Source organism: Bos indicus x Bos taurus, chromosome 1 (genome assembly GCF_003369695.1).
Source record: "Bos indicus x Bos taurus breed Angus x Brahman F1 hybrid chromosome 1, Bos_hybrid_MaternalHap_v2.0, whole genome shotgun sequence".
Classification (NCBI taxonomy): domain Eukaryota; kingdom Metazoa; phylum Chordata; class Mammalia; order Artiodactyla; family Bovidae; genus Bos; species Bos indicus x Bos taurus.
In genome coordinates this window covers 141,835,653-141,850,481 of record NC_040076.1, presented here as the reverse complement: position 1 = coordinate 141,850,481, position 14,829 = coordinate 141,835,653, and positions in this window count along the sequence as shown.

Genomic DNA, 14,829 nt, shown 5'->3' with positions numbered 1-14,829 from the left:
CCAGGCTCCTCTATCCATGGGATTCTCTAGGCAAGAATTCTGGAATGTGATATCATGCCCTACTCCAGGGAATCTTCCCAACACAGGGATCAAATCTGCATATCCTGCAATGCAGGCAGATTCTTTATTGCTGAGCCACCAGGGAAGCGCAACACAAAGAAAATAAGGTGTACAAAAATTAAGAGCCACTGTGGACTTCACTGCTGGCTCAGATGGTAAAGAATCTGCCTGTAATGCGGGAGACACGAGTTTGATCCCTGGGGCTGGAAGATCCCCTGGTGAAGGGAATGGCTACTCACTCCAGTATTCTTGCCTAGAGAATCCTCTGGACAGAAGTGACTGTTGGGCTACAGTCCACGGGGTCGCAAAGAGTCAGACACAACTGAGCAACTCACACTTTCAGTGGCTAAGAATCCCCTGCGAATGCAGAGGACACTGGTTCCATCCCTGGTCCAGGGAGATTCCATACAATTCACAGAGCAACTAAGAACACACACCACAGCTACTGAAGCCCTCAACCTAGAGCCCACGCTCTGAAACAAGAGAAGCCACTACAGCAAGCAGGAGTAGCCCCAGCTCACCACAACTAGAGAGCGCCCGCCAGCAACAAAGACTGAAAGCAATCAAAAATAAAGAAATTAATTAAATTATTTTAAGAAGGCGAGGGGACACTGTATTGCTATGATGATAAATGGGCCAATCCAGCATGAAAGCATAGCAATTCTAAGTATGTATGAACCAAATAGAAGAGCTATCAAATTTGTAAAGCAAGAACTGATAGAGCTGAAAAGAGAAGAGATAAACCCATTACAGTTGGACACTTCCGCATCTCTCTCTGTCTCTCCTTAATTGCTAGAACAATTAGATAGAAAATCAGCAAGTATATCCATGTTCTCAGCAACACCACTGGCCTATGAAATCCAATCAATATTTATAGAACACCCCACCCGACATCAGGAGACTACACATTCTTTCCAAATGTTCATAGAACATAGATCAAGACAGATTCTATCCTGGGCCATCAGACAAACCTCAACAAATTTAAAAGAATTGAAATTATACAGAGTGTGTTCTCTGACCCAAATGAAACTTTTCAAATCAATAATCTAACCTCCCACCTCAGAAATGTAGAAAAAGAGCTAAATAAGTCAAAAGAAAACAGTAAACGTAAAAGCAGAAATCAATCAAATTAAAAATAGAAGAACATTAAAGAAAATCAATGAAACACAAAGCTGGTTCTTAGAAGTGATCAATGAAATCGACAAAACTCTAGCAAGACTGGTAAAGGGAAAAGAGAGAGAGAGAGAGAACACAGATTACCAATATTAAAGATGGAGCAGGGATACCATTACAGACCCTGCAAACATCCAGAGGACAATAAGGGAACAGTACAAATAACTCTAAACACATAATTTTCACAACTTAGATGAAACAGGCCAATTCCTCAAAAAACTACAATTCACTGAATGTAAAATAGGTTATTTGAGTAGCCCTATAACTATTAAGAGAGCTTCCCTGGAGGCTCAGTGGTAAAGAATCTGCCCACCAATTCAGGAGAGGCGGGTTGGATCCCTGGATCAAGAGGATCCCTTGGAGGAGGAAATGACAATCCACTCTAGTATTCGTACCTGAAAAATCCCATGGATAGGGGAACCTGGTGGGCTATAGTTGACAGGGTGGCAGAGTCAGACACAAACCAAATGACTGAGGACACACAACAACACTGCACCCTGGGGCTGAAAAAGGGTCGGACAAGACTTAGCGACTAACAACAGCTATTAAAGGAATTAGATTCATAATTTTAAAACACCAAGTAAAGAATTCTTTGGGTCCAGATGGTTTATAAAGGAATACTTCCCAATTCATTTAATTTGCTAGTGTTATCCTGGCACCAGATAATGATAGCATGAAAAAAAGGATACTGCAAACCAATATCCCTCATGAATACAGATGCAAAAATCCTTAACAAAATGGTAACAAATAGAATTCAGCAATACATTTTAAACCTTACATACTGTGTTCAAGTGGATGTTATTCTAGGCAGGCCAGGCTGGTTCAATATTTGAAAGTTATTTAATGGAGTGAACCATATTAACAGATTAAAGAAGAAAAATCACACAATCATGCCATTTAATGCAGAGAAAAAAAACTGCTTGGCAAAATTTTACACTGCTTCATGATTAAAAAAAAAAAAAACTTTCAGTAAAATAGGAATAGAGAACAACTTCCTCCACTTGATAAAGCCCATCTGCTAGAAAACTTCAGCTAACAGTGAAAGACTGAATGCTTTCTTTTCTTTTTTTTTTAACTTTACAATATTGTATTGGTTTTGCAATATATCAACATGAATCCATCACAGGTATACATGTGTTCCCCATCCTGAACCCTCCTCCCTCCTCCCTCCCTGTACCATCCCTCTGGGTCATCACAGTGTACCAGCCCCAAGCATCCAGTAGCCAGGACATGGAAGCAACCTAGATGTCCATCAGCAGATGAATGGATAAGAAAGCTGTGGTACATATACACAATGGAGTATTACTCAGCCGTTAAAAAGAATACATTTGAATCAGTTCTAATGAGATGGATGAAACTGGAGCCTATTATACAGAGTGAAGTAAGCCAGAAAGAAAATACCAATACAGTATACTAACACATATATATGGAATTTAGAAAGATGGTAACAATAACCCTGTATACGAGACAGCAAAAGAGACACTGATGTATAGAACAGTCTTTTGCTTTCATTTTAAGATCAAGAATAAAGTAAAGATATTTCCCTTCACCACTCTTATTCAACACAGCGCTGGAAATTCTAGCCACTGTGGTAAAGTAAAAGGAAATGAGGCAAACAGATTGGAAAGGAAGAAATAAAACTGCCCCTTTCACCAAACAACACCAAAGAATCAACAGAAATGCTCCTAGAACATTAAGTGAGATAAGCAAGGTTGAGGAGATAAGATAAACGCACAAAAATAAAATTTATTTCTACATCCTCAGTTCAGTTCAGTTCAGTCACTCAGTCGTGTCTCTTTGCGACCCCATGAATTGCAGCATGCCAGGCCTCCCTGTCCATCACCAACTCCCAGAGTTCACTCAGACTCACGTCCATCAGGTCAGTGATGCCATCTGTCGTCCCCTTCTCCTCCTGCCCCCAATCCCTCCCAGCATCAGAGTCTTTTCCAATGAGTCAACTCTTCGCATGAGGTGGCCAAAGTACTAGAGTTTCAGCTTTAGCATCATTCCTTCCAAAGAAATCCCAGGGCTGATCTCCTTCAGAATGGACTGGTTGGATCTCCTTGCAGTCCAAGGGACTCTCAAGAGTCTTCTCCAACACCACAGTTCAAAAGCATCAATTCTTCGGCGCTCAGCCTTCTTCACAGTCCGACTCTCACATCCATACATGACCACAGGAAAACCATAGCCTTGACTAGACAGGCCTTTGTTGGCAAAGTAATGTCTCTGCTTTTGAATATGCTATCTAGGTTGGTCATAACTTTCCTTCCAAAGAGTAAGCGTCTTTTAATTTCATGGCTGCAGCCACCATCTGCAGTGATTTTGGAGCCCCCAAAAATAAAGTCTGACACTATTTCCACTGTTTCCCCATCTATTTCCCATGAAGTGATGGGACCAGATGCCATCCTAGCAATCAACATATGGACAATGATATTAAAAATAGCAAGTAGTTTACAATTGTTCAAACAAAAGCAAATACTTAGATACAGACCTAACATACACATGTATAGGACTTACTACTAAAAACTACAAAATGATGATGGAAGATAATCAAAGAAAATCCTCTTTTTCTTTCCTTTTCTTTAATTAAAGTTATTTTTAATAGAGGGTAATTGCTTTACAGTACTGTGTTGATTTCTGCCATACATTAGCATGAATCAGTCCTATGTATACATGTCTCGTCCCTCTTGAACCTCCCTCGCACTTCCCACCCCTCACACCCATTTAGGTTGTCACAGAGGGCCGGATTTGAGCTCCCTGCATACAGCAAATTCCCACTGGCTACCTATTTAACACATGGAAATGTATATTTTTCCATGCTACTCTCTCAATTCATCCCACCCTCTCCTTCCTGCCCTGTGTCCACAAGTATGTTCTCTATGTCTGCATCTCCATTGCAACCTGGAGAGACGGCCTATATTCATGGATTGGAAGACTTAGCAAAGTAAAGATGTCAGTTATTCCCAGATCAAATACAGGTTTAATGCAATTCCTATCAAAATCTCAGCAACATTTTTTTATAGATTAAAATAAGTATAGTCTAAATTTTTGGAAAGGCAAAGGGATTAGAATACTTAAACCATTGTTATGAAGGAAGAATAAAGTAGGGGAAATTGTTCTACCTGATTTCAAGACTAATTTTAGCTACAGGAATTAAGACTGTTTCTGGTAAAGGGAGAGACACAAAGATCAATGGAAGCCAAAAGGGAAACCTGGAATTGGATGCACACAACAATGCCCAAGTGATTTTAAGGCAAGTTCAAAGCACTTCACTTCAGGAAAGATCTTTTTCAACAAATGGTGCTGAAGCAATTGGACATCCATAGTCAGAAAGAAAAAGAAACTGGGTCTAAATCTCATGCCTTATGTAAAAATTAACTCAAAATTGTTGTTGTTGTTCAGTGGCTAAGTCATGTTTTCAGTGGGTAAGTTGTTTTTATAGACAATTACAGCCCCATCAGGCAGGTACTGGATGGACTGTGGATTTTCTGAACACGTCTCAGCTGCCCTGTTGTTCAGTCGCTAAGTCATGTTTAACTCTTTGTGACCCCATGGACTGCAGCACATCAGGCTTCCCTGTCCTTCACCAACTCCCGGAGCTTGCGCAAACTCATGTCCATTGAGTTGGTGATGCCATCCAACCATCTCATCCTGTGTTACCCCCTTCTCCCCTACCCTCAATCTTTTCCTGCATCAGGGTCTTTTCCAATGAGTCAGCTCTTCACATCAGATGGCCAGAGTACTGGATCTTCAGCTTCAGCATCAGTCCTTCCAATGAATATTTAGGGTTGATTTCTTTTAGGATTTGATCTCCTTGCAGTCCAAGTGACTCTCAAGAGTCTTCTCCAGCATCACAATTCAAAAGCATCAATTCTTCAGCACTCAGCCTTCTTTATGGTCCAACTCTTACCCTCTTCCAACAATGCAAGAGATGACTCTATGCAAGAACATCACCAAATGATCGATACTGAAATCTGATTGATTACATTCCTTCCAGCCAAAGATGAAGAAGCTCTATACACTCAGCATAAACAAGATCTGGAGCTGACTGTGGCTCAGGTCATTAGCTCCTTAGTGCAAATTCAAAAGGGACCATAGATTTAAATGTAAAACAATAAATCTTTTAGGAAAAAAGTGGGAGAAAATCTTGGATCCAGGGCCAGGCCAGGAGATTTAAAAAACGAAAAGTATAATGCATGAAATGAAATGTGAATGCATTGAACTATTAATACATCAATATGAAAAATCTTGACTCTGACAAAGACCCTGTTAGAAAGATGAAAAAACAAGCTATGGAAGGGAGAAAATAGATGTAAAACTCACGTCCAACAAAGAACTAGTATCTAGAATATATAAAGCACTCTCAAAACTCAGCAGTGAAAAAGCCCAAACAATCCAGCTTAAAATGGGCAAAAGACACAAACAGGCGTTTTACCCCAAGAGAAAGCAAATAAGTGCATGAACAGAAGTTCTGCATCACTAACCATTAAAGAAATGCAAGTTAAAATCACAATTAGATAACACTACAGCTATATAAGAATGGTTAAGTTAAAAATTTGGGACATCACCAGGTTTGAGGGTGCAGATAGACTGAGTCACTAGCACCTTGTTGGTGGGAAGGTAAAAGGCACAGCCACTCTGGAAAGCGGTCTGGTAGTTTCTTCAGAAACTGGACATGCAACTACCCTTCAGCCCAGCCATTGCACTGCTGGAAATTAACCTCAGAGACACAAAAACTCACATTCACACAAAAATCTGCCTACAGAGGTTTACAGCAGCTTTATGTGTGATAGTCAAAACCTCCAGACCACCCAGATGGCTTTCAACAGGTCAACAGTTAAACCAAATGTGGCCCATCCACACTGTGGAACACTACTCAGCCATAAGAAAGAATGAACTACTGATACAGGAAACAACAGAAATGGATCTCCAGAGAATTCTCATGGAAAAGCCAACCGCAAGAGGTTATATATTATGCGATTCCATTGATGCAACATTTCTGAAATGACAAAATTATACAGATGGAGAAGAGCGTTGTGATCGTCAGAGGTTAAGAAGCAGGTGAGGTGGAATGAAAGGGGTTGTGATTATGAAGGGGTCGCTGGAGGCATCCTTGTGCTCATGGAATGTTCTGTCTCTGGGCTGTATCAAGGTCAGCTTTCTGGTTGTGATACTGTGCTACAGTTTTGCAAGTATTGCCACCGGGGCAAGGAGGTAAAGGCGTACATGAGATCTCTCTCTCTGTTCTTTCCTACAACTATAGTCCTTTAAAAATACAAACAGTATTTTTTTAAGTCATAGGACAGTCTTGAGTGAGGTCACTATGGCACTGGGGGCAGTTACATGGAATATGGGGGTTAGGAAGTGGGTAGAGGAGCTCTGGAGATTAACAGTGAGAGGACCTAGAATGACAGGGTGTCAGGTCACCAGAATCAGACAGCTGGGCTGCAGGCCAAGGGACTGTGACCATCCTTTGTCAACCTCAGAAGGTGAGGACAAGGAATGATGCTCTTCTTCCTTACTAGAACTCAGAGAGAGAGAGAGAGAGAGAGAGAGAGAGAGAGAGAGAGAGAGAGTGTCCACGCACGCATGCTCAGGTCCAGGCATCTTCAGGCAGACAGTGGTGGGTGAGATGGCAGCCCCATCGCTGGCCATCACTGGTGCCAAGTTGGTTTCTAACCTCTCAAAGCCTTCATCTTCATCAGTAAAATGGGAATAAAGAGTACCATTGTGATGCTTGAGTAAGATTGGGTAGTTCAGGTGCCTGGGAGCTGAGGGTGTTTCCTATGCATCTAACATTTTTTTCACATCCTGAGACCCTGACCAGCCCATTTCCCTCCTCCATTGTTTTCACTGCTCGTCTTGTCCAGTGAATTTATTCTTCTTTGCCTTCTATGATGAACTGCTGTGTAGGATATTCTATAAAGAAAACGATGTGTGGATAAATGTACAAAGGAACTGTCACCAACCTCACAATGACATATTTTGACATTAAATATTAAAGCATCTATATGGTGGGCAAAGGTAAAAACTTCCAGTTAAAAGATAATTCCTGCAGATGTAATGTACAGGCTTTCCAGGTTACGCAGTGGTAAAGAATCCACCTGTCAATACAGGAGACACGGGTTCAATCCCTGGGCCCGGAAGATCTCCTGGAGGACAAAATGGCAACCCACTCCAGTAATCTTGTGTGGGAAATCCCAGGGACAGAGGAATCTGGCAGGCTACAGTCCATGGGGTTGCAAAGAATTGGACACGACTGAGCGACTGAGCACACAAGCTCATAATGTACTATGGTGAATAGAGTTAATACTATATTGTATATTTTTAAATTGCTAAGAAAATAAATCATAAATGTTCTCATCACAAGAAAAAAATCTGTAACTATAGAAGGTGATTGATGTTAATTAAATTTATTATGGTGATCATTTTGCAATCCATATATCAGACCATTATCTTGTTTACCTTAAACTAATATAATATTGTATAGCAATTATTTCTCAATACAACTGGAGAAAATATTAAGGCATCTTACTTTTTGCTGACACTCAGTTCATCTGAATTTACAGATTTGTTCTGCTTCCCCCACTAGTCTCTGGACCCAGAGGATGGAGACACTGACTGCTTCTCACTGGTCCCCACCATTTAGCAGGTGTCTGCCTGTAAGGAGACTCTTCAGTATCTGTAGGCTGGTTGATTTGTCACAGACACTTTACATCAGAGTTTAAATTACAAATTGTTGTTGGCTGCCTATACTAAGAGACATGACTTGTATTTTCCCTGATACACATCTAGTTACCCTTACTCCTTACATTCATATTAAAAACTTTTTTTTACTAAAATGCATTTTGTCAGTGACTTACCCACAGCTTAGGTATAAACACTTCCCAAGAAACCTTTCTGCTGCAAAACAGATCTCCCTGAGTGAAGTATATTTATTTTGCAATTAATAAAGGGAAGAAGCCCCTGCCTGATGTAGGGCAGGTTTCAGCTGTCACCCCAGCAGACACGTGAAAATCCCCAAACCACAAACTGATTCAGTTTCTGTTTTATGCCACAAGGAGAATTATTTTAAAATAGTCATGATGTAATCATCTGTGTAATAATATTGACCAATGTAATTGTTTCTGTAGAAAACAGGAAGGGAGTGAGGTTACTAACAGTCAGTTTTGCTCATTCCCAGGTCACTGGCATAGAAAAGCATGTCTGTCTGTCCAAGGACTGACCAAGTGTGAGATCTAGGTATTTTCCACAGGTAGTCCGATGATATATTTTGCATTTGTGAACATGGTGAAATTTTTTAATAGCACACACTGAACATGACTACAGCAAAAATTGAAATCATCAAGGTTTACAGGGTAATAGCAAAAGTAAAGGGAGTACTTCTTAGTAGGAGATCTAGAATAACTTGTAAACATCATATCATGATAGCTCTAGCCAAAGATAATTGCTGCAAAGTGGGAAAAAGTGAGCTGGGGAAGCTTCTGCGACTTCAGAGCTTGAAGGAAGCTTAGCCATCATCTGATAACAAGAACTACGCCTTGGAGACTGTACTAGGTGCCCAGCACCTTGAACTTGAGGGCCATTAATTCACTTAATCCTTACCACAGCTCCTTGAGCCAGTGCTGTGTGGTTAGTCTCTCAGTCGTGTCCAACTCTTTGCAACCCCATGGACTGTAGCCCGCCAGGCTCCTCTATATGTGGGATTCTCCAGGCAAGAATACTGGAATGGATTGCCATTCTCCTCCAGGGGATCTTCCCAACCCTGGAATCAAACCCAGGTCCCCCTCACTGCAGGCAGATTTTTTACCAACTGAGCCACCAGGGAAGTCCAAGAATACTGAACTGGGTAGCCGATCCCTTCTCCAGGGGATCCTCCCAACCCAGGAATAGAACCGGGTTCTCCTGCATTGCAGGTGGATTCTTTACCAGCTGAGCTACCAGAGAAGCCCATGAACCAGAGTCTCTAATTATTCTTCACTCTATTATATTTCACAATGAGGAAATAAGGCACAGAAAGGTTATGTAACTTACCTGGGGTCACACAGCAAAAAAGTACCAATCTCAGATCCAAAATGGTCAGGGTTGGCTCCAGAAGTTGCAGATTCTTTTTTTTTTTTTTTTTCGTGTAAGAAGGATATTTTTTTTTAAGTAAAACACAAATATTTTAATGTTAAAACTTGATGGATTTTACATGTTTATTCACTTATTTAGGACTTCCCAGGTGGCTCAGTGCTAAAGAATCTGCTTGCAGTGCAAAAGATGCAGATTTGATCCCTGAGTTGGGAATATCCCTTGGAGGAGTGCATGGCAGCTTACTCCAGTGTTCTGGGAAGTCCCATGGACAGAGGAGCCTGGCGGGCCATAGGCCATAGGGTTGCAAAAAGTTAGATACTTGGAATATGGAATGAAGCAGGGCAAAGACTAATAGAGTTTTGTTTTGCCAAGAGAATGCACTGGTCATAGCAAATACCCTCTTCCAACAACACAAGAGAAGACTCTACACATGGACATCACCAGATGGTCAACACCGAAATCAGATTGATTCTATTCTTTGCAGCCAAAGATGGAGAAGCTCTATACAGTCAACAAAAATAAGACCAGGAGCTTACTGTGGCTCAGATCATGAAATCCTTATTGCCAAATTCAGACTTAAATTGAAGAAAGTAGGGAAAACCACTAGACCATTCAGGTATGACCTAAATCAAATCCCTTATGATTATACAGTGGAAGTGAGAAATAAATTTAAGGGCCTAGATCTGATAGGTAGAGTGCCTGATGAACTATGGAATGAGGTTCGTGACATTGTACAGGAGACAGGGATCAAGACCATCCTCATGGAAAAGAAATGCAAAAAAGCAAAATGGCTGTCTGGGGAGGCCTTACAAATAGCTGTGAAAAGAGAAGTGAAAAGCAAAGGCGAAAAGGAAAGATATAAGCATCTGAATGCAGAGTTCCAAAGAATAGCAAGAAGAGATAAGAAAGCCTTCCTCAGTGATCAATGCAAAAAAATAGAGGAAAGACTAGAGATCTCTTCAAGAAAATTAGAGATACCAAGGGAATATTTTATGCAAAGATGAGCTAGATATAGGACAGAAATTGTATGGACCTAACAGAAGCAGAAGATATTAAGAAGAGGTGGCAAGAATACACAGAAGAACTGTACAAAAAAGATCTTCACGACCCAGATAATCATGATGGTGTGATCACTCACCTAGAGCCAGATATCCTGGAATGTGAAGTCAAGTGGACCTTAGAAAGCATCACTACAAATAAAGCTAGTGGAGGTGATGGAATTCCAGTTGAGCTATTTCAAATCCTAAAAGATGATGCTGTGAAAGTGCTGCACTCAATATGCCAGCAAATCTGGAAAACTCAGCAGTGGCCACAGGACTGGAAAAGGGCAGTTTTCTTTCCAATCCCAAAGAAAGGCAATGCTAAAGAATGCTCAAACTACTGCACAATTGCACTCATCTCACACTCTAGTAAAGTAATGCTCAAAATTCTCCAAGCCAGGCTTCAGCAATACGTGAACCGTGAACTTCCAAATGTTCAAGCTGGTTTTAGAAAAGGCAGAGGAACCAGAGACCAAATTGCCAACATCCGCTGGATCATGGAAAAAGCAAGAGAGTTCCAGAAAAACATCTATTTCTGCTTTATTGACTATGCCAAAGCCTTTGACTGTGTGGATCACAATAAACTGTGGAAAATTCTGAAAGAGATGGGACTACCAGACCACCTGACCTGCCTCTTGAGAAATCTGTATGCAGGTCAGGAAGCAACAGTTAGAACAGGACATGGAACAACAGACTGGTTCCAAATAGGAAAAGGAGTTTGTCAAGGCTGTATATTGTCACCCTCCTTATTTAACTTCTATGCAGAGTACATCATGAGAAATGCTGGGCTGGAAGAAGCACAAGCTGGAATCAAGATTGCCGGGAGAAATATCAATAACCTCAGATACGCAGATGACACCACCCTTATGGCAGAAAATGAAGAGGAACTAAAAAGCCTCTTGATGAAAGTGAAAGAATAGAGTGAAAAAGTTGGCTTAAAGCTCAACATTCATAAAACTAAGATCATGGCATCTGGTCCCATCACTTCATGGGAAATAGATGGGGAAACAGTGGAAACAGTGTCAGACTTTATTTTGGGGGGCTCCAAAATCACTACAGATGGTGACTGCAGCCATGAAATTAAAAGACGCTTATGCCTTGGAAGAAAAGTTATGACCAACCTAGATAGCATATTCAAAAGCAGAGACATTACTTTGCCAACAAAGGTCCATCTAGTCAAGGCTATGGTTTTTCCAGTGGTCAGGTATGGATGTGAGAGTTGGACTGTGAAGAAGGCTGAGCACCGAAGAATTGATGCTTTTGAACTGTGGTGTTGGAGAAGATTCTTGAGCGTCCCTTGGACTGCAAGGAGATTCAACCAGTCCATTCTAAAGGAGATCAGCCCTGGGATTTCTTTGGAAGGAATGATGCTAAAGCTGAAACTCCAGTACTTTGGCCACCTCACGCGAAGAGTTGACTCATTGGAAAAGACCCTGATGCTGGGAGGGATTGGGGGCAGGAGGAGAAGGGGACGACAGAGGATGAGATGGCTGGATGGCATCACTGAGTCGATGGACGTGAGTCTGAGTGAACTCCGGGAGTTGGTGATGGACAGGGAGGTCTGGCGTGCTGCGATTCATGGGGTCACAAAGAGTCAAACACGACTGAGCGACTGAACTGAACTGAACTGAACTGAGTGACTAAACAACAAATACACCCAAATACCAACTACAAAATGGAACATATTCACCTTGTGAAAATGTTTCCTGGGCACTTGCTCAATCAATTCCAGTCTCTAGAAGTAAACACCATAGATTAGTGGTTTATTCTTGATCTCTGTATAATTGGAATACCATATATACTATTTTGTGTATTCCTTCTCTCACTCCACATGATGATTTTGAGATTCACCCTTGTTGTGGTACATACTCATGGTTCATTCCTTTACGCACAGTTTATTTTTCACTCTCTTATTGATGACGCTTGTGTTGTTTCCAGTTTGAGGCTGTTATAAATAAGGATGCTATCAACATTCTTGTAAATGTATCTTGGTGGACATAAATATTCATTTCTCTTGAGAATATATCTAGCAGTGAAATTGATGGGTTATGGGACAAGAATATGGGTAACTTGAGTAGATACTACCAACCAGTTTTCCAAATTTATACCAACCTATTCCCACCAGCCATGTAAGAGTTCCAGCTGGTCCATATCTTTGCCATCACTTTGCATTTCCAATTTTTCTTTTCTTTTCTTTCTTTCTTTTTTTAACGGTAGCTGTTCTCATGTGTGCTTGGCATTTGCAGCACCAAGGTTTTAATTTGCCTTTCTCTACTGAGTAGTGATGTGTCTGTTCAATTTCCCCCCACCACCATTTTAAAATTGGATTGTTAGATTCCAATTAAATAAATTTAAGAAATTTAAAAACTGGATTGTTTTGTTTTTAATGACTTGTAGAATTTGTCTATCTGTTCTGCATATACGTTCCCTGTTGCCCACATATATTGTGAATATGTTCTCCCAGTCTGCAGCTTGCCATTTAGCTTCTTAATTATTTTTTTTTTAATTTTTGATGATTAGAGTTCCTAGTTTTAACAAAATCCAATTTTCCTCTGTGGTTATAGGTTCTTTGTATGTATGTCTTTAAGAAATCTACCACAAGAACCTACCTACCACAAGAATATGAAAATATTTTTAATACTTTCTTCTAAAAGTACCATTGTTTTGGTTTCCACTTCTCAGTTTGTGATCCACCTTGAATTAACTTCTGTGTGTGCCAAAAGGCAGAGGCCAAAGTTTATTTTTCTGTATGTTTAATAGCTCCAAGCATCAGTTTGCTGAAAACACCATCCTTTCTCCCCTGAATTGCACCAGCCCTTTGAATTCATCACACCACCATATCTGAGAGGGAGGCGCATTTCTGGAGTATCCATTCTTCCCAAGGGCTGTCCATAGGTCTTACAACAATATTGCACCATCTTTGTTACATTGTTTAAAAGCAAGTCCTGGAATAGGATAATATCCTGGGTCCTTTGGATTTCCACATAGATTTTAAAATCAGTTTATCAATTGTCATCCCAAAAGGAGGGGGAGAGGAAAAGCAAACCTAGCGGAGTTTTGACTGGGATTGAATTCATCTAAAGATTACTTCTTGTTAAGACCTCATCTTGGTGGTTTAGTCACTAAGTCACGTCTGACTCTTGTAACCCCACAGACTATAGCCTGCCAGGCTCCTCTGTCCATGGGATTCTCTAGGCAAGAATGCTGGGAAGACCACAGGTCCTCCCAAGAGAAGACCACATCTTGAGAGCATTAAATGCCCTGTGGTGTGCTGTGCTTAGTTGCTCAGCGACTATGTTCTATTTCGTAGATTGTATTTAGGTGTATTTGCTATTGTTTAATCACTAAGCTGTGTCCAGCTCTTTGTGACACCATTGACTGTTGCCTGCCAGGCTCCTCTGTCCATGGAGATTCTCCAGGCAAGAATATTGGAGCGGGTTGCTATGCCCTCCTCCAGGGAATCTTCCCAACCCAAGGATCAAACGCAGGTTCCAGGGGATCTTCCCAACCCAGGAATCAAACCAGGGTCTTCTGCGTTGCAGGCAGATTCTTTACCGGCTGAGCTACCAGGGAAGTCCTTTAAAGATCTTAACCCACTGCTGCTGCTGCTGCTGCTAAGTCGCTTTAGTCGTGTCCGACTCTGTGCCACCCCATAGACGGCAGCCCACCAGGCTCCCCGGTCCCTGGGATTCTCCAGGCAAGAACACTGGAGTGGGTTGCCATTTCCTTCTCCAGTGCATGAAAGTGAAAAGTGAAAGTGAAGTCGCTCAGTCATGTCCGACTCTTAGCGACCCCATGGACTGCAGCCTACCAGGCTCCCCGGTCCATGGGATTTTCCAGGCAAGAGTACTGGAGTGGGGTGCCATTGCCTTCTCCACTTAACCCACTAGTATAGAATATCTCACCATGTGTGCATCATCTATAGTGTCTCTCATCAGTATTACTATGTTTTAAGTTCATCTTTAGCTAGATTTATTCTTTTTTATTATTGTAAAGGTTATATTTTAAACTCATTGTCCAATTATTTGCAGTATGTAGAAATAGAATTGACTCTCTAGACTGACTTTGTATCTTATAATCTTCCTAAAATATTATTTAGGAATCTTTTCCTAAATAACTAAGCATTTATTCTTGCTTTAATATTTATTATTTCCTTCCTTCTGCTGGGTTTGGGTTTTGTTTGTGCTTCTTCCAGGTTCTTAAAGTGGAAGTCTTAGGTTCTTAAAGTGGAAGTTTATTGATTTGAGATCCTTTTTTAACTCTTACAGCTGCTGTAAATTTCCCTCTAGGCACTGCTTTCGCTGTATCCTATAAGTTTTGGTATATTGCGCTTTTATTTTCATTCATTGTGAAGTATATTCTAATTTCCCTTGTGGTTACTTCTTTGAGTATCTGATAGCTTAGAATAGTGTTGTTTGATGTGCCCATAGTGAATTTTCTGAAATCATTTATTAATGACAATAATTTACACATTTATAGA